The 24,645-nt window shown below is 42.8% G+C and overlaps 1 non-coding gene across 1 annotated transcript; it reads right to left on the bottom strand.

The window, feature by feature from the left end:
* Window positions 1-5,559: 5,559 nt before the first annotated feature.
* On the bottom strand, window positions 5,560-5,667 carry LOC132655043 (U6 spliceosomal RNA). Its single transcript, XR_009592625.1, has one exon. It is a non-coding gene; the product is annotated as a U6 spliceosomal RNA (small nuclear RNA).
* Between the last annotated feature and the right edge of the window lie 18,978 nt (window positions 5,668-24,645).

The following is a 24,645-nucleotide window of genomic DNA, read 5'->3' as shown; positions in this document are numbered from 1 at the left end:
AGGTCACAGAGGAAGACAATGCAGCCAGTCCTGATGAGACCTGATAGGCTAGGGTCAGATGGAAGGGGAGAAGGACCACCCCTATCAGTGGACTAGGGGAGGGGCATGGGAGGGGAAGAGGGAGGGAGGGTGGGATTGGGAGAAGATGAGGGAGGGGCTGCAGCTGGGATACAGAGTGAATAAACTGTAATAAACAAAATAAAAAAGAATGTCTTTAAGGCTCTGGCAGGAGGTGGCAGCAGCATTGTCTCCATAGACTGTCCTCCACACAGAGCTGTTTGGGACCACTGAGCCAGGGGCATAGACACTGGCCTGCCCACATCCTTCCTGTGCCTCTTCTGCTCATTCTCCCGGAAATTAACTGCTTGGGAGTCGCAGCTGAATAAACATGCAGTGCAGAAACAGTAACTAGGAGGAAGGAAACATGCTAAGACGTACATTTTCTTGTAAAATCTACTCAGTGCTCAGTAGAGGTCAGTAATGGAACACGGTAGAAGACAGCAGACATGAACTCAGCCTCACACTGGGCTCTTCACGCATGACTTCCAAAAGCAACTGAGAGATACAACTTCATTTATTTCATTTTATTCTTAGCTGTGATGGTGTATCTTTGTTTAAAATGTTTATTTATTTATTCACTTTACATCCTGATCCCCTCCCTCCTTTCCTCTGGGTCCCATCATTCCTCTCTTTCCTCCCCTCCCCTACTCCTCAGAAAAGGGGAATCCCCCACCCCTGGCTACCCCCCCCCAAGCACACCAAGTCACATCAGGACTGAGCACATCCTTTTCCCCTGTGGCCTGTAACTTTTGACCCACAGTTATGGCAAGATTTCCAGGTGAGATGTACAGAGAGTTTGTGAGTGGAGTAATTTCCTCCTCACTCTTAGGAATTAGTGTTCTATTAAATTGTTCTTCTGGTAAATGTGTCTATTTTGTTAAAATGTCCCATTTCCTTAGTTTTCCATCTTTTCCATGATTAAATAGTATCTTGAAAGTCCTACTACTTTTTAGGCTTGATATATTTTCTTCTCATTTTGTTTCCTGATTACTTTAGAATCCAGGCAGGCAGCTGTGTCCTTTACCAGCCGTGTGGGCTATTTCCAGAGAAGATGTTGATTACAGGTGAGCAGAAGAGAATACTTGGACTGACTTCCATACAGTGTTCAGAAGAATGATTTCTAAACAAACCCTGGCATTTCCCACAAGATAGTACTTAAGAAGTAAGAAACATGGTCGAGGAGCAGGCTGGTAGATGTTACGGTTGGACTGTGCTGGAGACACAGCCCTCCGATGTGGTAAGGCTGGGCAGTGGGGCTGGAAAATGTTGGAGTCGTGTTGGGACCGAGAGTCGGCTTTGCAGAACTGAGTTATTGGCCGCGCATGTGTGCTGTGGTAAACATGTAAATGTTCTTTCTCTCGTCGTCCCTCCTCATGCCCTTTACCTCCGACCGTAAAATGACAGCAGCTCAAAGGCCTTCAGCAGGGCCAGCAGGGTGCTCCCCCTTTCCCAGTGCCCTAAACCGTGAGCAGAAAACATTTCCACTGTAAACTGAGAAGTCCCAGAGCAGAAAAAGCCTCAGCCTGCTTTAAAATTCTGCAACATCAAATGCTCAATGATGCAGAGCTAAAATGCTGCACACCAAAGCCTGATTCTTTTCAGTCTGCTTAAAAACCACTTACTGCCCTCTCTTGTATCTGCCCTAACAATCTCTTGACTCTCAGAATTTAAAAAACTTGTGTGTGTGTGTAGGTGTGTGTGCATATTCACCAGGGTGCACATGTGTGCAGGTATACATGTAAGTGTGATCACGTATGGGCCAGGGGACAACCTATAATGCCATTTCTCCAACGCTATTGACCTCGTGTTTTGAGACAGGCTCTCTCACTGCCATGGGGCTAACCTGGCTGATCAGCGAGCTGCAGGGATCCTCCTGCTCTCCAGCACTGGGGTTACAGCATGTGTCGCCATGCCAAGCGTTTTTGTGTCACAGGTTCTGGGAGCTCAACTCATGTCCTCATGCTTGTGTGGTAAGAAATTTACTGACTGAGCTATCCTCGAAGCCTTGGGGCTCTGTGTGAACCTTCGCAGCATTGTCCTGAGACAAATCATCAACAAATACCTTCCTTGCGGGTGCTCAGGTCTCCTACTGTTGGGAATCAGAGTGGGACTCTCCTGGCATGCCTTGGTATTTACGAACTCTGAGGTTTCTCACATTGAAGCTATGGTTAGCCAGAGTGGGTGTCCATGTCCCAAAGTGCCTTAACTGTGGTTTCCGGAGCTGCTCAGGACAGCTCCCAAGGCTGCCTGGTGAACCCTGGTGTTTAGTCAGTCCTGCTGTAGATGCTTAATAAAGATGGGGCTTCAAATCTGACTGCTGTGGAGAAGCAGGATATTAATGAACATCAATGAACATTAAGCTTGTATTTAGCAAACAGTGCTCTTTTGCTGGAGTAAACTAAATCCCTTACATTTAGTTAATGGCATGTATTTAAAACTGAAGTTAAGCTAAGCTAGAAAAATGATGGTTCTACCTCAGCACTGGAGGTCAATCTCACAATAGACATTTTCAAAAATTGTGAAAACTGGTGTGTTAGAGTTGACCTTACTAAATGCTCTCCAACTTTTTCTGCCTTCACACTGGTCTCTCTGGAAGCTTCCCGTTATTTCCTTATGGCTTTATATTTGTTGACTTGTTTAAGAAAGCATTTATGGAGAATGTGGCAGGGACACATTTTACTTGAGGGGGATACAAACAAGCCCTGATGGTGATATTTTTGTGGGCATCAGTGCCTGGAACAGAAAGCTCTTCGATTTTTCTTTTAATCAAGGGAAGCAGAATTAGCCACAGTAGAAACTCAGAGTTCCTGGGTATTTATTACTGTGCTTTACCATATGGGATTACTGGTCTTGATTGCCAGTTTGATGGCATTTGGAACCACCATGGAAACCAAGTTCTGGCATATTTGTAATGGATTTTTCTAGATGAGGTTAGCTGCGGTGGCAGACCCACCTCAAACATGGGGGACATCACTGCCTGGGATGAGGCCTTGAGCCGCACACAAACGAGACTGGGAGGTGAGCAGAAGTTTTTGCCTCTGGTTCCTGACTGAATGAACAATGGCATTAGCTGCCTCCTGCCGCTGACACCATGCTGGATTCTATCCTTCTGAACTGTAAGATATTTTTTCTCCCTTTAAGTTGCTTTTGTCAGATAATTCATCATGGCTTTCTCTCATGATGAGAGCAGCTGTCTTCTCACATACCTGGAAATTCAGAAGTCTGAGCAGAGACAGCAATCATGGTCTATGGTACCCAGTAAGTAAATCCCTGTGGGAGGAAAGGTTGAGCTACAGAGATGGAAAAGAACACATAGAGAGAAATGAAGGAACTGAGTGACCACGGCACTGCATGGCCAATTATTCTGTAAGTGGAGATCTCCTGAGCTCTTAAAGGAAAGTCTTAACCGTGGAGCAGAATCAGAGTGACCAGGGAATGATAGTCATGCAGAAATGAAAGGCAATGGCCTGGGAGGGGCCCAGGAGAGGGCAACGATGTAGCATTGTTTTGTGATATTACTAAGTTGGAGGAGTTTAGAGAAAAGAAAGAATAGCTTACAAGTGGGAAGGAGGAATAGAAAGTGTGAGACCTGACTTCAAATATGATTACTGTGGAGATGTGTTACTCCCCTTGTGTAGATGAGCTACAGGATCATGAGAGAATGACTCTGTTTCCTAAAGGATTTCAGGGAAGTGGTTCTTCATGGAGAACTAAGTTTTGTTTCTCAGAAACGTGAATGAGCATTCACAGAAAAGGGGACGATATTTTAAGATATTCTGGTGATCGATGGCCAGCTACAAAGGTCACACAGAAGGACTCCTGGAAATATACATGAAGGGAGTTGCGAAGAGCAAAAAGAAAATGATCAAGGCAAAGTCTCCAAGAGATGAGAAACTGAGAGATAACTGAGGGATGATTGGGGATCAGGTTAGTCCAGACAACCCAGGAGGGGAAAAGTGTGAGTTTAAGTCTCTCATACACATAAAAAGTTCTGTGCTGGGGGCGGAGTGTGTGCACTTCAAAAGCCACACTCCATCTGTCCCGAATCCCAGGGAAGTGCCTATCTCTACCTTTCAGGGTTAGGATTAGGAACAGATGCTTCTGAGCCTGGTTTGTTTTCTCTGGGACCTATTTTAGGTCCTGACGTTTGCCAGGCGACATCTCACTGATCATGGTATCAACTCAGCCCCTAATCAATGGTGTTTTAAATGTGTGTGTATGGGGGGGAGGGTGAGAGAGGGAGAGGGAGGGAGGGAGAAAGAGGGAGAGGGAGAGGGAGAGAGAGAGAGAGAGAGAGAGAGAGAGAGAGAGAGAGAGAGAAGAGAGATATTTCTATGATCATGACAATTCATATGAGGATTTTATTTTGGCTTTTGGTTCCAGGGGGCTCAGAGTCCATCATGGCAGCACAGCACAGCAGTGATGGCAGACATGACAGAAGCAGCCCGAAGCTGAGAGACCAGGCCTTGAACCTCAAGTGCTCCTTCCCGCAAGGCCACACTCCTAAACCTCTCCAATCAGTGCCGTCAAGTGGTGATCAAGCATTCAAACACAGAAGCCCAAGAGGGACATTTTTCGTTGAAGCCACCGCAGATTTTCCTCGGGTAGAAACGATAGGCAGTTGTAAGCTAGTGATGTGAGTCCTGGGAACTGATCTCAGGTCTTCTGCAAGAGCAGTATGTACAACCGAGCAATCTCCCTAGGATCTAGTCAATGTATAGCAACAGCAAATTGTTCTCAACATAGATTATTCCATAAGGTATGTGTTAAAATTGTTAAAAATTTGCTGCGTATTATACTTTCCTGTTGGCCAAGGTTCCATCTTTTCATTGCTAGGATGTTTCTTTGAAGACATTGTTTATTTGCCTTATACATAAGGGTCTTTCCTGACCCTGGAACCCACTGTGATATTGAACTTGTGTAGCCCTCCTGTGTTTGCCTCTTATGGTGGGATTACAGGCATATAAGACCATTCCCAGCTTGTAGTTTTAATTCATTTATTTCTTCTGAGGAGTGACTCAAACCAAATGCATTGCATAGAGATATAGGCCCTCCAAGAACAGAAGATTATAACTAAAAACTATGGCCAGTTTTTATGTTTATTTCCTAAGCCTTTCAAGGTGCATTCATGTAGCAGCATGGGTCTTCATTTCATTCCTTTTCATGACTTCACCATAAAAATTTTCACCATAAAAATTTATCATGGTTTGTTTATTCCATTTATCAGTTGATAGAAATTTAGTTGTTTCAACATTTTAGTCATTGTGAGTATTGATGGCACTTGGGCAATTTTATTTGAATATCTGTTTTCAGTGCCTTTGTTCATGTACCCAAAGTAGCATTTTTCTGGGCTTTATAGTAATGCTATACAAACATGTTGTTTTCTGTATTTTTTTTTATATTCATGATTCTAGTTACATGACCTTTGATGGTTTTGTTCACATGTCCATAAAAATAACTTCTTTTTAACTTTGAGTTCGTATTTGTACCAAAAAGTCCAAAACTATAAAATGTTTCATGAATTTGCGTGCCATCCTTGTGCAGGGACCATGCTCATCTTCTCTGTTTTCGTCTAATTTTCAGTACATGTGCTGCTGGAGTGAACACCATAATAACAGCTTCTAAGCATCATTTCGAGTGCTGATATTGTGCATCCCTTTTTTTTTCTTTTGGAGAAATGTCTAATAAATGTTTTTATCTTTTTCAAGCTGAATTTGTTTATGGTGGAGTTGTAAACATTTTTTGTGTGTTTTCTGGATATGATTTACAAACATTTTCTCTCATTGTAAGGGTTTTATTTTTATTTTGTTCATCTGTCAGAAATGCTATATTTCCTTGATGAATACCACCATAAAATGTCTTCTTTAATCTCCAGGAAACATTTGTGTGTGTGTGTGTGTTTGTTTTTTATGGCTATAGCTGCTCTAGTTTTCACTTGGCTATTTTGATGTTATAGCCATTTGAGTACTATTTTGATGATACAGACTTTTCCTTTTTTTTTTTTGTTTTCAGACTAGTTACATTTAGGTACATAATGCACCATTGTGAAGAATATGTAGCTAAAGCATTACAATAAATCCATTATTTCCATCCCTAATTCTGATTGATTGTTAAGTTTAATTAATTTACATTACTGTGAATAATGATAAGGTAAGATTGGTATCTTTAATTTTCCAACTGAAAAAATGTATCTTTGGTATTTTTGTCCTTTTCCTCCGAAGATGTTTTCTTAAGAACATTTAACATTACACTGTACACACGGGTGGATACTTATAAGCCATGTTAGTGTTCGTCCTGACCGTGCCTAACTGCTGGCATTTGAAGGCATGGAACACCTCTTGAGCCTTGTTTTATATAAAAGAAGCTGGTAGCGGTGACACACTGTACTCATCAATAGATACAGGGAGGTAAATGCAGAGGTGGAGAAATTATTTAAAGAAAGGCTGTGATTGATTTTTCTCTTAAGAAATGCTTAAACATCTTAATGCTTTCACTCTGCGGGTAACTGCAGCAGGTGATAATATGCTTTTATCACTTTTATGAGAAATCATCCGAATGCAGGAGGCAGTGGTGTGTGTGCTGCTGTGAACTCCTGACCCTCTCCACATCAGCTCCCACACAGCAGCCCTCTCTTCTGTGAGGTATTCTGCGCAGAGCGGAAGAAATTGCTCCCTGGCAAACACTGAGCTGCTCAGCCGGTAACTGAAAATTTTAGCTGTCACAAGATGTGTACAGGACCAGCTGTCTCTAACCTGTTGTATAGATATCCCTGATGCCTTTGTCCAAAATGGACATTACAGGTTCAGAGGGAAACTTTTGACATTTACATCTGATGTTTTGCAATCATCTAAATGAAAAAACACGTGTGGAAAATGTTACTGCCTTTAGCATTGCATTTGATGCCTATCTCAAGGATATAATTTTTTTTGGGGGGCATGCTTACTGTCTTATTTCTTTTTTTATCTTAATTTTTATTAATTACAGTTTATTCAGCTTTTATCCCCCCTGTAGCTCTCTCCCTCCTCCCCTCCCAATCCTCCTCTCCTTCCCCTTCTTCACACATGCCCCTCCCCAAGTCCACTGATAAGGGAGGTCCTCCTCGCCTTCCTTCTGATCTAGTCTATCAGGTCTCATCAGGAGTGGATGCATTGTCATCCTCTGTGGCCTGGTAAGGCTGCTCTTCCCTCAGGGGGAGGTGATCAAAGAGCAGGCCAATCAGTTCATGTCAGAGACAGTCCCTGTTCCCATTACTATGGAACCCACTTGGACACTGAACTGTCATGGGCTACATCTGTGCAGGGGTTCTAGGTTGTCTCCATGAATGGTCCTTGGTTGGAGTATCAGTCTCAAAAAAGACCCCTGTGCCAAGACTTTTTGGTTCTGTTGCTCTCCTTGTGGAGCTCCTGTCCTCTCCAGATCTTACTATTTTCCACTTCATTCCTAAGATGTGGAGAGCTGAGACTCAGACGCCATCTAGTGGTGCTGACATCTGCCCTCAGAACTGTAAAGAACCTCTAGAGCGCATGTGTGAGTCGTGAAAGCGCACCAAGCCACTGCCCGAGCCCGGGCCGTCAGACGGGGTGATGAGTGAGCAGCCAATCAGGGTATGACACGTCACTTAGGTGCGACCAGGGCTTATATAAACAGCGCCACTTCGGGGCTCGGTCTCTCCTCTTTTCATCGCTTGACTGTAATAAAGCCTGTTGCAGAAGGATCCTGTTGTCCGTGTGCGTTCTTGCTGGCGAGACGATCACGCGGCTTGCAACACTAAGATTCCCTGCACTCTGCCCAAAGGTTGGCCCTAAGTCTCAACATCTGCTTTGATACCCTGCAGGGTAGAGCCTTTCAGAGGCCCTCTGTGGCTGGCTCCTGTCCTGTTCCCTGTTTTCTCCTTCTTCTGATGTCCTTCCTCTTTGCCTTTCTGAATGGGGACTGAGCATTTTAGGCAGAGCCCTCCTTCTTGATTAGTTTCTTCAGGTGTACAGATTTTAGTAGGCTTATCCTACATTATATGTCTAATATCTACTTGTGAGTGAGTATACCCTGTGTGTCTTTCATGCAACTTCATATGGAATAACAAGAAACACAGAATTGCTAAAACAATTCTCTACAATAAAAGATCTTCTGGAGGTATCTTCATCCCTGATCTCAAGCTATACTATAGAGCAACAATACTGAAAACTTCATGGTACTGGCATAGAAACCAACTGGTAGATCAGTGGAATTGAAGAGAAGACCCTGAAATAAACCCACACACTTATGGCACCTGATCTTTGACAAAGATGCCAAAACCATTCAATGGAAAAAAGAGCATCTTCAATAAATGGTGCTGGTCTAACTGGATGTCTACATGTAGAAAAATGCAAATATATTCATACTTACCACCCTGCACAAAATTAAAGTCCATGTGGATCAAAGACCCCAACATAAAACCAGACACACTAAACCTGTTAGAAGAAAAAGTGGGGAAGAGCCTAGAACTCATTGGCACAGGAGACAACTTCCTGAACAGAACACCAACAGCACAGGTCCTAAGAGCAACAATCAATAAATGGAACCTCATGAAACTGAAAAGCTTCTGTAAAGCAAGGGACACTGTCTTCAGAACAAAATGACAGCATACAGATTAGGAAAGGATCTTCACTAACTCTATATCTGACCCAGAGCTAATACCCAGAATAAATAACGAACTCAAGAAGTCTCAAGGATATTTTTCAACTGAATTCAGTGGACTTTTGGGATGTAGCTTTATAACCTCTGAATTTATTTTCTTTATAATTCAAAAATCTGCAGCTGGTTTCTTCTCATTAAAGGTTGCTTTTTTTTTTTTTTATCAACTTGGCATAAAGTAGAGTCACCTGGTAAGAGGGAGCTCAGCTAAGAAATCACCCCTGCTGGATTGTTCCATGAGCACATCTCTGGAAATTTTTTAAATTAGTAACTGGCATGGGAGGGCCGAGAAAATTGCAGGAGGTGCTTCCCCTGAGAAGGTGGCCATGGATTGAATACCAAAACCGTCTGGGCAAACGAAGAGGCAGAAACCAGCAAGTGGCACCCCCGTGGTCTCCTCAGTTTATGCCTCCAGGTTCCTGCCCCGAGCTCCCACCCTGGCTTCTTTTCGATGAACTGTAATTTGTAAGCTGAAACGAACCGCAGAGGTAGATGCTGATGCACCCAGGACTGCCCTCGTCTGCCAGCTTGCCTGTCTGCCATGAAGCTTCCACAATGAGCTTAAAATACTGCCACTTGCTGGGGCCTCGTACTTACATACATGACCTGTAAGGGGCATTTCATACTCAAATCATAACAGATTCCATCAAGACATATTAAGTACTATGACAGTGGAAATAGGAAACCCTCAGGTTTTGCTGGGTACATTAAGAATTTGTCTGATTTGAAATTCAAGTTTTAGAATTGCGATGCCACGAAAAATTTAAAGTACTTTTATATTAACCTTTTGCAACATAAAAGAGAATGTCCTGGATGAAGGGCTCTCAGGGCCTAATGGGTTAGAGGTGAACGAAGGCCAGAGGACAAGCACGTTGCCCCTCGAGAGGTGAAGGGCAACACCAGCAGTCCGGTCAGCACGATATTCCATTATCAGAGCGAATGGCTTCAAACAACACTCACAGGAGATGGCCACTTAAATGTAAAAACAGACATTTAGCTTTATTTCAAATGCTTAATTGTTTTCTTTTAGACCTCAGTCAATTCAGAAAACATTATGTAATTCTAACACAATTAACAAATACTACGTGGAAAAAATCTAGGAAAAATGCGGATTTATTGTTTGATGGTTTAACTTAATTAATGGCATCATAAATTCATAGGAAGATGTCCCCGGTGCAGCGCTGACTTTTTTTCTTACATTCCACCCTCCTTCAGCAACTCCATCATCTAATGCCTTGTAAAGATAAAACTTTCCAAACATATTGGTACTTGATTTAATAAGGGGGGAAATACTACCAATTTTAAGAATAATGTATTAGTATAATGTATTGCTATAAAGATTATTCCTATATCTTGCTTTCATTTTTAGGGATCTGTTCATAAACTATTACCCTCTTTAGCTCTTCTGACTCTTTTCTACGATGAAAGCATCCAGGGCGATTTCAATGCTTCAGTTACCAGTGTTCCTTCCCATCTGTCAAGCTCATGGATCTTGTATAAGTAGCTTAAGCCGAGCAATGAGCAGAAACGGAATCTTGGCCTTTTTTTTTTTTAATGTTTGACATTTTCCTAATTGCTTTCTTGTTTTGGTTTGAAGTTAGATGAGTCATGAAGGACTCCTTTCTCCTTTAGTGAGTTATAAGAAAGAGAAAGACATGAATTTTGGATATGGGCCATATTTGGGATATGAGGGAGTTGTAGTGGGAATTGTATACATATATAAAATTCTAAACAATACAGAAAAAATTATACTCCTCATATGTTTCCTCTTCTGGGTCCAGCATGTATTTTCTTTTAATTAATTAATTAAGTAAGTAAGTAAGTTTGCATGCAGGTCATAGCCCCCTCCCTTCTCTCCTCCCAGTCTCACCCTCCCTCCGCCATTTTCCCTCTCCTATTATTCCTCAGAAAAGGGAGCCTCCTACCCACCTACCTCAGCTCATCAAGTTGTCTGATGACTGAGTTTGTCCTCTTCCTCTGTGTCCTGGCAAGGCAGTCTCCTCAGAGGGAAGAGATGTGAGACTCACAACCAAACATTGTGTGAAGTATAGGGAGTCTAGTGGAAAAGTGGGGGGAAAGATAAAAGGGCCCAGAGGTGACAAGAGCCCCATAAGAGGACCAACAGAGCCAACTAGCCAGGGCCCAGAGGGGCCTGTGGAGTCTGAAGCACCAGCCAGGGACCAAGCACGGACTGGACCTCAGTCCTCTAGTTTATGTGCACGATGGGCAGTTTAGGCTTCATGAGGTTGTCACCGCTAAGGGGAGCAGGGGCTGTCTCTGACATGGACTCTCTTGCCTGCAGTGAAGGTCCAGTGTTTTGTGTTTTCTCTTTGCGTCCTTTCAGACCCACACACTGTTGTCAAACACAGTAAGACTAATGTTTTAAGAGAAGCAAAGTGTGAGGTTGTATGCTGGAGGAGTGCCATATTGGCTAGAAGACTTTCTGAGATACTCCTTGTAAATCATGTGCATGGATCGTAACCTAACCAGACAACAAGTGCTTTGTGGTCTGGGGCATTGAGTGGTACGAACGCATCCAGAAACGAGCACTCAATTCCCGAGACGTGGTAATACACTGCTACCAGCCTTTACCAACCACACCTTTTCCTCACTTATGTTTACACTCTAACACGATTCCCAGGAACAGAAAACAGCTCCGCATTTGCTGTATTCCAAGTTGTAAAGCATTGATGGCAACAATGCTAAGAAACTTTTCAAATTTTGGAATATTTATACTGGTAAATTTATTTTAGAAACATTAAAATGTTTTTTTTTATTACATGTGTTGTTTGTTTGTTCATGTGTGTGCACACGCATGTGCATGTGTGGGCTGAAACACACCCCAGGGCTCCATTGCAGGGCTGAGATCAACTTGTGGCACTTGGTCCTCTTCTACCATGTGGCTGCTTAGACTAGAATTAAGGGTCCGGCTTGTTTTGAAGTGCTTGACCCATTGAACTATCCCACTGGCTGTTTGTTTACTTGTTTTTGCCAAATCAACACAAGCTAGGGTCACCTGGGAGAAGAGAACCTCAATGAAGAAAATACCTAAATCAGATTGGCCTGCAGGTAAGCCTGTGGGACATTCTCATGGCTAATAACTGATGTGGCCAGGCCCAGCGCACTGGGTGAGTGGTCCTAGTTGTATAAAAGAGCAGGCTGAACAAGCCATGGAGAGCAAGCAGTAAGTACTTTCCCTCTAGGGTCCATGCTTCAGTTCCTGCCTCCAGATTCCTGTCCTGAGTTCCTGCTATGACTTCTCTTAACATAAGTTGTAAGATGAAATAAACAATTTGCCTTTCGTCATAATATTTATCACAGCAATAAAAAGCAAAGATACCAGCCCATGTGAACATTGTTTTAAAGGTCTTTGAATTGCAGGAATAGAATAAGTACATTTTGTTGAATAAAAGTTATATATTAATGAAATTAATTTTAAGAAGTACAGGTTTTAGATAGTATATTTGCTTGCTTTGAGAAGCGGGAGGAAACGGAAGGAACGACTAGCTCTCCTCGCCCTTTCGTGGTGATCACTAGCTATCTTTGTCTCTGCCTCACACGGGAACACATGACTCAGTAAGCCTCAAGTGGCGCTTCTTGCTGGCCAGGGCTGTTGGGCCTGGAAACTGCTCAATGTGACAAATGGCCTGTGAGTATAGCACTGCTTTGCAGTTGGTTGTTCCGGGTTTCTTTCCATTTTCTTACAAGCCCTCCTAAGTTCTTCCAGTAAGAATTCATTGAACTTAGGTTGTACTGGAAGTTTTGGTTTCTTTAAAAACTCAGTTATGCTATGTAAACAGATTTTTATTTTAACCCCAAGTGTGGGATATGGAGATGCTTCAGTTCATCCACAGCTGATAGTCTCAGGTAGCTCAGAGAGGGGCGTGGTCTTTGTCAGCTGCATTTAGTTTAATTCTGAGGACTCTGAGGGAATAAAAATATTCAGCAATTAAAAACAAGGAAATCTTTCTGTTTCTGGGATAACTTACTCAGCATTATCTTTTCTAGTTCCCACCATTTTGCCTACAAATTTCATGATTTCCTTTTTTTTAATTGCTGAGTGGTATTCTATTATGTAAATATACCATAATTTATGTATTCATTCCTCCATTGAGGGGCATCTGGGTTGTTTCCAGGTTCTTGCTGTTATGAATAAAGCTGATACAAATATGGTTTAACAAATGTCCTTGTTGTGTACTTGAGCATATTTTGGATATATATCACTAGGAATGGTATAGGTGGATCTTGAGGAAGCGCTATTCCTAATTGTCTGAGAAAGTGCCAGATTGATTTCCAAAGTGATTGTTCAAGTTTATTTTCCCACCAGCAATGGAGGAGGGTTCCCCTTTCTCCACATCCTCTCTACCATGTATTGTCACTTGAGTTTTTTATCTTAGCCATCCTTATGGGTGTAAGGTAAAATTTCAGGGTCGTTTTGATTTGCATCTCCCTGACTAAGGACTAAGGACTAAGGATGTTGAACATTTCTTTAAGTGTTTCTCTGCCATTCTATACTCACTTATAAGTGGATACTAGACTTACAATATAGGATAAACCTATAAAAATCTATACACTTAAAGAAGCTGAGCTAGGAGGAGGACCCTGGGTAAGATACGCAATCCTCACTCAGAAAGGCAAACAGGACAGACATTAGAAGAAGGAGAAAACAGCAAACAGGACAGGAGCCTACCACAGAGGGCCTCTGAAAGACTCTACCCAGCATTGTATCAAAGCAGATCCTGAAACTCATGAACAAACTTTGGGCAGAGTGCAGGGAATCTTAGGAAAGAAGGGAGAGATTAAAAGACCTGGAGGGGAGAGGAGCTCTACAAGGAGACCAACAGAACCAAAATATCTGGGCACAGGGGTCTTTTCTGAGACTGATACTCTAACCAAAGACCATTCATGGAGATAACCTAGAACCCCTGCTCAGATGTAGCCCATGGCAGCTCAGTATCCAAGTGGGTTCCCTAGTAAGGGAAACAGGGACTTCTCTGATATGAATTCAGTGGCTGGCTCTTTGATCACCTCCCCCTGAAGGGGGAGCAGCCTTACCAGGCCACAGAGGAGGACAATGCAGCCAGTCCTGATGAGACTGGATAAGCTAGGGTCAGATGAAAGAGAGGGAGGCCCTCCCCTATCAGTGGACTTGGAGAGGGGCATAGGAGGAGATGAGGGAGAGATGGTGGGAATGAGAGGGGAGGAGGGAGGGGCTATAGCTGGCATACAAAGTGAACAAACTGTAATTCATATAAAAATAACAATTTAATTAAAAAAACAAGAAAATCATGAAATTTGCAGACAAATTGTGGGAACTAGAAAACATCATTCAGAATGAGGTAACCCAGAGGCAGAAAGACACATATAATATATACCCACTTACAAATGGATATTAGCCATATAATATGGGATAAACATACTAAAATCTATAGTCCTGAAGAAGGTAAACAACAAGAAGGACCTTCGGGAAGATGGTTAATCCTCCTTCAGAAGGGCAAACAGAATAGACATTGGAAGTAGGAGAAGACTAGGAACAGGACAGGAGCCTTCCACAGAGGACCTCTGAAAGACTCTACCTACCAGGGTATTGAAGGAGATACTGAGACTTATAGCCAAACTTTGGGGAGAGTGCAGGGAATGTTATGGAAGAAGAGGGAGATAGAAAGACCTGGAGGGGACAGGAACTGCACTAGGAGAACAACTGAGTCAAAATACCTGGGCCTGGCGGGGGGGGGGGGGGGGAATGCAGAGACCAATACTCCAACCAAGGACTGCGCATGGAGATAACCTAGACCCCTGCTCAGAGGAAGCCCATGGCAGCTCAGTTTCCAAGGGGGTTCCCTAATAAGGGGTACAGGTGCTGTCTCTGACATGAACTCAGTGGCTGGCTCTTTGATCACCTCTCCCTGATGGGGGAGCAGCCTTACCAGGCCACAGAGGAAGACAATGGAACCAGCCCTGATGAGACCTGATAGGCTAAGGCCTGCTCTTTAATTACCTCCCCCTAAGGGGGAGCAGCATTACCAGGCCACAGAAGAGGACAAAGCAGCCACTCCTGATGAGACCTAATTGACTAGGATCAGAAGGAAGGAAAAGAAGTCCTCCCCTATCAGTGGACTTGGGGAGGGGCATGCATGCAGAGGGTAGAGGAAGGGAGGGATTAGGAGGGGAAGAAGGAGGGAATTATGGGGGGGGGATACAAAGTGAATAAACTGTAATTAATAAAGAAAAAAAAAGAAGGCGAGGAGGTTCTCCCCTATACGGAAAGGGCATAGGGCGAGAAGAGGGAGGAATAGTGGGACTGGATGGATAGGAGGAAGGGGGCTGCAGTGGGGATACAAAGTGAAAAGATCGTAATAAATAAATAAAATGAAATAAAATAAAATAAAATAAAATAAAATAAAATAAAATAAAATAAAATACCAGAGCCCAGAGAGAGAAAAAGCAGTTTCAGGAAATGGATGGCTAGAATGGATGGATAGAAGAAGGCTGCTGGTTTGCTGGACTGCTGATATCTTGGCAATTGAGACTGGTATTTTTTCAAAGAACCTGACAACCCTAGCCAGCCAGAACTGAGTCTAAGGTCTATGTCTCCTGCCCCTTCTAACCTTCTCTCTCTCCCACCGAGGGTGTGTGTGTGGGTAGGGGGGTTTGAAAGGGAGGTAGAGACATTGAAGAACCCCAAATAAAAAATGGATTAAAAAGGTGCTTACATTAGGTTATTGTTGTTTTGAGGTAAAATAATGGAATAAAGCTAGGTTTTTCTCAAGGAATAATTAAAAAAATGTAACTTATCAAACTAGCAAATTATAAATAGGCAAATATTTTTGAAGTCTTATCCATACACCAGAACGTGGAGACTTGACATTGTTCTGCATAAGAAAATCATGTAATAAATCCACAGACTTCCTCTGTAGTCCTTCTGTTACACAGTCATTTGTGATTTCATTACTAGCAGTAGAGCACTTTATGTTCAAGAAGATAATATGGATTGATTACTCAGAGACAAATAATAAACTTTTCTCTGCCGTGCTCTGAAAACATTGGAAACAAGTCTACTGAATGAGCAGTAACAATCCTTTAACAAATCAATATGGCTTCTCCACCACAGACTAGATCAGAAAGTAATTGTTCTTCCAAATCTCTAAGGTGAGTGTACATGTGATATGGCATGTGTTCATTCTCCTTCTGTTTATATCTTCAATTATCAATTTATGCTTCTACCTTCCTGTGTTCTGTATAGGGATAAGAGAATTTCTTTCCATTTTGGAGATTTTGAACTAATTCGATAGTTACGTTTTACATTAGATAATATTTGCTTACAGTCTGATAATGTTTATTTTAGAACACGGAAAAGTGGAAAAAACTGCCCTCTTTCTCAATCTGCAGCACAGAGAGCTATGACTGATGTAAATGTGCATTTCCCCTTCCCCACTGGATAGTAGAAGGCAAAGCTATGCAGCACATCCCAGGCTCAGATGTGATTGGCTTGAGCTGACTTTATTTTTTCCAAGTACATGCTTTTCCGTCATTGCTAACGAATTGTATAGAGCGTCTACTATTGATTTTATTTAAACTGATCTTTTAAAACATTTGTTTTTATTTTTAAATTACATTTTATATGCATTTATTTCTGGGTGAGCATAAGCACATGAGTGCAAGTGTTGATGGAGGTGAAGAAGGCGTAGACTCCACGGGAGCTGGAGTTATTACAGGAGGTTGTGGGCTGTCTAATGTGGGTGCTGGGAACTGAACTTGGAGTATCTGGAAGAGCAGAAAATGCCTATAAGCACTGAACTGTCTCTGCAGTCCTTTGACTTAAGGAGTTTTTAAAACAGCAAAACATTAAAGTTTTCTTTCTTTCTTAAGGAATATAAAATATAAAACAATTAAAGATTAAAGAAAGATCAAGAAATTTCACCGTGTCATTGTAGAGTCAAAGATAGAGAAGGGCTGAGCCTGGTGGAGAAGGCTGTGATCTCAGCTTTAAGGCTTTGACAATTTGGGCTGTGCAGCAAGTTAAAGACCCATCTGCACAACTTAGTAAGATCTTGTCTCAAAGTTAAAAGTAGAAAGCAGCCTGGGGAAATATCTCAATAGAAGAGCACTTTTCTGGCCTGTGTGAGGGCCCAGGTTGAGGCTTCAGTACCCTGACCCAAAATAAAATAAGCCAAGTAAAAAGTAGTGAAGGTTTCCAGAGTGGCTGTACATGTTTACATTCCCACCAGCAGTGGAGGAGGGTTCCCCTTTCTCCACAACCTCTCCAGCATGTATTGTCACCTGAGTTTTTTATCTTAGCCATTCTGATGGGTGTAAGGTGAAATCTCAGGGTCATCCATTTCTCAATGGATACAGAAATTGTGGTACACCTACACAATGGAATATTACTCAGCAATAAAAAACAAGGAAATCATGAAATGTGCAGGTATATGGTGGGAACTGGAAAAGATCATCCTGAGTGAGCTATCCCAAAAGCAGAAAGACACACAGGGTGTATATTCACTCATGAGTGGATACTAGACATATAAGATACACATCCTAAAAACTGTAAAGAAACTAATCAAGGAGGACTCTGGCTAGAATGCTCAATCCCCATTCAGAAAGGCAAAGAGGAAGGATATCAGAAGAAGAAGAAAACAGGGAACAGGACAGGAGCCAGCCACAGAGGACCTCTGAAAGGCTTTACCCGTAGGGTATCAAAGCAGATGTTGAAACTTAGGGCCAACCTTTAGGCAGAGTGCAGGGAATGTTATGAAAGAAGTGGGAGATAGAAAGACCTGGAGAGACAACAGAGCAAGACAAGGAGAGCAACAGAACCAAAAAGTCTTGGCACAGGGGTCTTTTCTGAGACTGATACTCCAACCAAGTACCATGCATGGAGATAACCTAGAACCCTTGCACAGATGTAGCCCATGGCAGTTCAGTGTCCAAGTGGGTTCCATTTTAATGGGAACAGGGACTGCCTCTGACATGAACTGATTGGCCTGCTCTTCGGTCACCTTTACCTGAGCCTTACCAGCATTACCAGGACACTGAGGAAGACAATACAGCCACTTCTGATGTGACCTGATAGACTAGGATCAGAGGACTGGGTGAGGAGCATGGGTGGAGAAGGGGGAGAGAGCATAGGGTTGGGAGGGGAGGAGGAAGGGAGGTACAGGGGGGATACAAAGTGAATAAACTGTAATTAATAAAAGTGAAGGAAGGATTGGTATTTTGGAACAACTCATTTGGAGTAATTTCTGATAGCAGAAATTTATGACAAGCGTTTACTTAAGGTATTACAACATCCAAGCAGATGGGGAGTGACTATTTAGGAAAGGAAAAGGAAGACAATGTAAAACTGAACAAGAATTTGGAGAAACATAGATTTGACTTGCAAGAAGAATAGAAAAAAAAATGAGGGCACAAATAATGGGACATCAGATAGTGTTCTGTCTCCTTTCTCAGGGCAAACATGCACATAGCAGGCTGAGGTTGTGAAGGGGTGCACCACATGGTGAAATTGAGCCAGAAATAAAAGCTTCAACTCTGGCTTGCAATGTTTATTTTCAGTATAAAAGAGCCTTCAAGCTGTAAATTAAGGTGTTCCAGACAGTAATACTATTTGGTTGCTATTAAGTGGGAAAAAGAATATTCTAGGAGAAGATGTCTTATCCCAGGCTTCAATTTATTTCTGAATATAAAAGGAAACCTGCAGTAATTCTGTAGCTGTGGTGGAGGTGTGGGGTGTAGGGTCACTGGAAATTTTTGTTTATTTCTCTTGTCACTGTGGCTGCCTTGACTGAATCTCCCTTCTTTGTTTTCCCTTGTGATTCTCTGTTTACTTGGCCTCCGGAGAATCAATAGCTGAGCCTAGCTTGTTTGTGCTGCCAGGGCAGACTCTGACCCTAACTACTCTAGCAAGAACATGGAACCAACAATTTAACATATCTCCAACTTCAAACATAAGGATTAGTTAGGGTAAGAGGTCTAAAAATCAGAGTGGAAATCTTTAAGTGTGAGTCCCTAGAATATATGAGCTAAGGAATAGTCAGGAGCAGTATTTGAAAAGAATAGCATCAGTTTTCTGGAAATAATTATGATTTAAGAGTAAAGTGGCTGAGGAACATTAGTCATCAAGGAAATGCAAATTTAAACTACTTTCAGCTTTTGCCTTACACCAGTCAGAATGGCTAAGATTTAAAAACAAAGTGACAGTTTATGCTGATGAGGATGTGGAGTAAGAAAAAGACTCATCAGCTGGTAAAAGTGCAAACTTGTACAGCCACTATGGAAATCATCGTAGTGATTTCTCAGGAAATGTGAAATTGTTCTACCTCAAGATTCTTACCCAAAGGACTCTACATCCTACTATGGAGACACTTGCTCAGACATAGTCATTGCTGCTCTATTCATAATACCCAGAAACTGGAAAAAAAAACAAACCTAGGTGTCATCAACAAATGAATGGATCAGAAAAATGCAATACATTTATACAATGGAATATTAGTTAGCTATTAAAAATGAAACCTCAAAATTTGCAAGTAAATGGATGGAATTTAAAAAAATCTGCTCACAATAAAAATGGTGGGCTAGCTGTGCAACTCAGTTGATAGAGATCTTATGTAGTTTGCTTTAAGCCTTAGTTTTGATCCCCAACTGCATACACCAGGAGCTGAGACACAGGGTTGTAATCCCAGCACCCGGGAGGAGGAGACAGGAGGATCAGGGATTCAGTGTTATCCTTGGCTATTCGAGATGGTGCCTCAAGGGAAACAAACAAGCAAAGATTTTATTAATCATAATTAAGTCCTGTACTACAAGAACGGATAAATGATTTAAAAATATTTGCAAATAAAAAAACAATGAATAATCAGTTAGACCTACAGCCCAAGGACGCCTGCTCAGAGGCCAGGCCTCGCCACCAGAATTTGATTTTCGACTGGCCCATAGGTGACCCCATTGTCCCTGCCAGGTGGCTGTGGGGCCTGGTTCTTCTCTCTTGAAGAAGGTATTTAATCTAATTTTGATATTTATAGGATCCTATAGCTGAAAGATTTTCGATTTTTTTTAAAGGAGATTTTGGATTTTTCGAGAGATTGAATATTTTTTAATTTTATTATTATTAATATTATTATTAGTTACATTTTATTAAGTCTGTATCCCAGCTGTATCCTGCTCCCATATTCCCTCCCAGCCCCACCCTCCCTCCCTCATCTCCTCCCTGCCCCTTTCCAAGTCCACAGATTGGGGAGGATCACCTTCCCTTTATCTGACCCTGTTTTATCAGGTATCTTCAGGACTGGCTGCAAAGCCCTCCTCTGTGGTCTAGCAGGACTGCTCCTCCCTTGGGGGGTGGGGAGGACAAAGAGCCAGCCATTGAGTTCCTGTCAAAGACTGAAATTTTAATTTGTAAACACTATGGGACTTCTAATCTTACTTATGTTTTTAATGTGAGATCTTGGGGATGAATAAGAAAGGAAGAGGGTTGTGGCTTAATACTGATGTGTTAGTGTGTCAGGCTGACAATGGGTCAGTTGCACTGACTGGTTATGTATCTCAAATTGACACAAGAGTCATCGGAGAGGAAAGAGTCGAGAAAAAGCCTTCATGAGATTCAGCTGTCAGGTATTTTCTCCATGAGTGATCAGTGGGGGAGGGCCCAGCCCATTGTGTGTGTCTGGGTTGATGGTCCTGGGTTCCATAAGAAAACAGGCTGAGCAAGCCAGTAAGCAGCACCCCTCCATGGCCTCTGCATCTGCCCCTGCCTCAAGGTTCCAGCCCTGCTTGGGTTGAGGTCCTGACTTCCTCTGGCGATGAACAGCAATGAGGAAGTGTGAGCCACTTTCCCTTTCAACTCATTTTTTGGTCATGGTGCTTCATTGCAGCACTCAACACCCTAACTAAGACAGATGCTCTGGGGTCTTTAAATTCATTGGGTTCTTCACGACAGCAGTGACCAGACCACTCAAAGGCAGTGACCCGTTGCTTTTATGTAGCCACAGATGGATATTTTAATTAGTTTCCATGATGCCCTTTCACCACCTTGTACTTTACCTTAGACAAATGATTAATTCTAAATTTTAGTTTCTTGAAATTAGGTTAACTACAACTCACATCAGAATCAGGATTTATTTTAGGCGAGCTGATAAATGTCATTAGCAGAGATAATCTGTCAGCAAATGGTGAGACTTTTTTCCTAGAATACTGTTGCAGGTGCTTTCTAAATTGGTGGGGAGGGTCTGGATAATGGATGTGGAGAGTGGACTGGACTCAGGAAGCCTGAGGAGGAGGAGCTTAGTTGCTGAGGCAAGGACAGAGGTGATAGAATCCACTACGAGCCCTGGTTTGAGAAAATGCTCCACTTCAGAGATGCTTGTTCTTAATATTTTCCTTCATTGGTCCTGGCAGACTCACAGACATTTAAATACAATCAGATTATAAGTAAACAAACCTAAATGTATATATTTCTTTAAAAATAATAATAATAATTATTATTAATTACAATTCATTCATTTTGTATCCCAGCTGTAGCCCTCATCTCCTCCAGGGCCTATCCTCCCACCCTCGTCCCCCCATTCCCATCCCCTAGTTCACTGATAGGGAGGTCCTCCTTCCCTACTATCTGACCCTAGCCCCTTAGGTCTCATCAGGACTGTCTGGATCCTCTTTCTCTGTGGCCTAGTAAAACCACCTTGCCAGGGGCAGGTGATCAAAGATCAGGCAATGGAGTTCTTGCTGGAGACTGCCCCTGCTCCCCTTACTAGGGAACCCCATAGAGACTGCGATGCCCATGAGCTACATCTGAGCAGAGGGTCCAGGTCCTCTCCATACATGGGCCTTGGTTGATTCATCAGTCTCTGCAGGACCCCCTGAGCCCAGATTTTTTTTTTTTACTCTGTTGGTCTCCTTGTGGAGTTCCTGTCCCCTCCAGGTCTTTCTGTCCCCCCCGCCCCCTTCTTCCATAAGATTCCCTGCACTCTGCTCAAAGTTTGGCTGAGTCTCTGTATCTGCTTTGATCCCCTGCTGATGGAGTCTTTCAGAGGAACTCTATGGTAGACTCCTGTCCTGTTTCCTGTTTTCTCCCACTTCTGATGTTTATCCTATTTGCCCTTCTGAATGATGTTCCTCCTTGTTGTTTAGTTTCTTTAGGGCTATAGATTTTAATAACAAAAACAAAAAACAAATTTAATAAAAGTTATAAAAGCTGTTTTGAGAGACAAAGTAGTTTTAATAAAACTCTCCACATTTAGAGGAGTTAGTTATCACAGATGCTCTTACTAGTTCAGAAATACAGTTAGGTTTCTGAAGATGTAGAACTTTGCAAACCCTGACTGATCTGAATGAGTTCAGTATTTAGTGGCTCAAGTAAGCAACAGTCAAAGAATTAAATTTTGGGGGATAAAGTGAAATGCTATAATTTCTGTATCAGATGAGATTGTTAGATATAATTAACCAAAATAATCAGCAAGAAGAAGGATTCATTAGAGCAGCATCACAGGTATCATGACAAGGAAAGGAGGAACAGACTCAAAAGAATAGATGCTGCTTGTCTCATTGGGAAGAGCCAACATTTGAATAAACAGTCAAGGACAAGCAATGGAGTCCTTCTCTTTTCCCATTTCGTGGAGTCCTGGAGGAAATCATAACCCAGCGTTTGCTAATTTCACCCAGTGTGATGTTCCACGCAAACTTCCAGAAGGCTTCTGAATACAAGAGATTATCCACAGAGAAAATGGTGATATGCACACTAAGAATAGAATCAGGAGCAGCTTTGTCTCCGAAAGGGAAGTCCTGTGGCTGTGCCGGGAGCCAGCAATTACTCAGGGATTACTTCAGTTCACTTTAAGGACAGCAGAGAAGTGAACCTGAGGATTTTCCGAGAAGCATGGAATTCTGGGCTTGTGTCTGTCCCAGCCTTGCACTTCCCTTGAGAAACTTTGCTGTAGTTTGAGTCTGGAGTGTTCTCAAAAACTCATGTGATGAAGGGCTGGAAACTGATGAAAGGTGCTATTGGCAGAAGGCCTAACAGAAGAGAGTTAGGTGTCAGCAGTGGGACCTCGAAGGGAATATTAGAACTCTCACCACTCTGCTCGCCGGCCTTTTCTGCCCTTACAGTCCTGCCTCAGCACAGACCCCCAAACAACGGCAGTGACTGACTTAAGTCACTAAAACTACAAGCCAAAACAAATTGTTCTTCTTTTAAGGCATACTATCTTGAGCATTTTGTCACGTTGTAGAAAGCTGACCAGAGCCAGGAGGCTGGGGCACACGCCTTTAATCCCAGCACTCCAGACGCAGAGGCAGGAAGATTTTAGAGGCCAGCCTGGTCTACAACCTGGTCTACAGAGCTAGTTCCAGGACAGCCAGGGCTACACAAAGAGAGTCCGTCTCAAAAATTCAAAACTAGTCTTTGTCATAGCCTCAGAGGAGAAAAAAAATATTCATGTTTATTCATTCCATCATCCCACGGAGAGGGTGGGTGGTTTTCCCCGTGCTGATAGGGAATGCAGCTCAGGGAATAGTCAAAAGGCTGTCATTCAAGGCATGTAGAAATAACTTAGGTCCGGGGAGCGAGAACGAAATGTGGCCCATGAGATCAGTGCGCGCCTCCTGACCTTGAAAACAAAAGTGGTAGCTGATGGAAACCGGCTCACTCGCCTTCCTTCGGAGTTTTCAGACCTACTTACATGCTGGGAGCACTAGGGGGCAGGCCATGAGCGGCTGTGTTTTCAAAGGAGCCCAAGGCTGAGCTGCCACTGTTGCCTTGTAAAAACATGCATGACTGGGTATTCTGATGTATTTTTGTAAGCTTATTGCCATTTCACTTTTTTCTTTCATACATATTCAAATTAACATACATATCTAGAGAACAGCCAGGTTATTTTACCTGTCTCCCAGCACGACGTCACAGGTATAGGTATCTGAAAGTCTATAGTACCTACAGTGAGATAACTCAGCAAGGAAACAATCCTTGATTTTCCAATTATCTGGGCCTACTAACACAATCAACCATCTTCAAATGAGATGCCCATTTCCTGGAAAACCAGGGAGAAACAGGGTTAGGTCAGCACGGAGGGAAGGCGTTCCCCCTAGGGTTCTTGGCATTGGTAGTTGAGGAGAATCTCTGCTTCGGCCAAGCCTGCCCTGGCCGTGCCGTAACTGGTCCGCATCTTCTTGGCTGAGGGACGCAGCATCAACTGCCAGTTCCAGCAACCGACCTGCACTGCTTTCTGCTGTTTACACCATTCTTTAGACGACTCATCTGCTTCTGCTTGGTGTCACTCCTTTTACCACACCACCCTGCTAGTCCCGCAATTTTCCGAAGTAGAGCACGTCTTCATCTACAGAAAATGGTGACTCTTCTCAGGGGTCAGAGGTGAGGAGGGACAGACATTTCTCCTCTGTGTCTGATCTGTTAGGGAGAGATGCCCATGTGTGCGTTGTTTCTGGGGACAAGGCTCTTCTCCTCCTTCTCCTTCTTCCTCCTCCTCCTCTTCTCAATCCCAATGGCAAGCTCATAATTCTAAGCTACAGAACACTTGCCCCATCGGTCAACATCCCAACATCCCCTCCAATATAGTAACAGCATAAAAGACTCGATTTTACTCTCCTTAGTGATTAGACCTGGGCCGCTTAGACTCACTTGGGGAGATTTGGTAAGCTTTTCTCTCTGAATCTCTGGAGGCAGCAGTGCCTCAGGGAAAGAAGAGAGCAGAATCGAGTGCTGTTCAGAATTTACCTTAATCAAAGTTATAAAGCAAATCTTTATTAACTAAAAATAAAACAAGGGGAACTATTAAGTCTGATGCTGTACTTCAATACAAGCAATTACATGACAGCTGAATACCATGTGGCAGATACACTGAGCCGACAGGAGAGAACGTGGGGAGGAGCCTGGAGCTCATCGGCACAGGAGAAAACTTCCTGAAC

Source organism: Meriones unguiculatus, chromosome 6 (assembly GCF_030254825.1).
Source record: "Meriones unguiculatus strain TT.TT164.6M chromosome 6, Bangor_MerUng_6.1, whole genome shotgun sequence".
NCBI classification, from domain to species: Eukaryota; Metazoa; Chordata; class Mammalia; order Rodentia; family Muridae; genus Meriones; species Meriones unguiculatus.
Note: the sequence above shows the minus strand (reverse complement) of the source record. Positions and strands in the feature narration are given on the sequence as shown.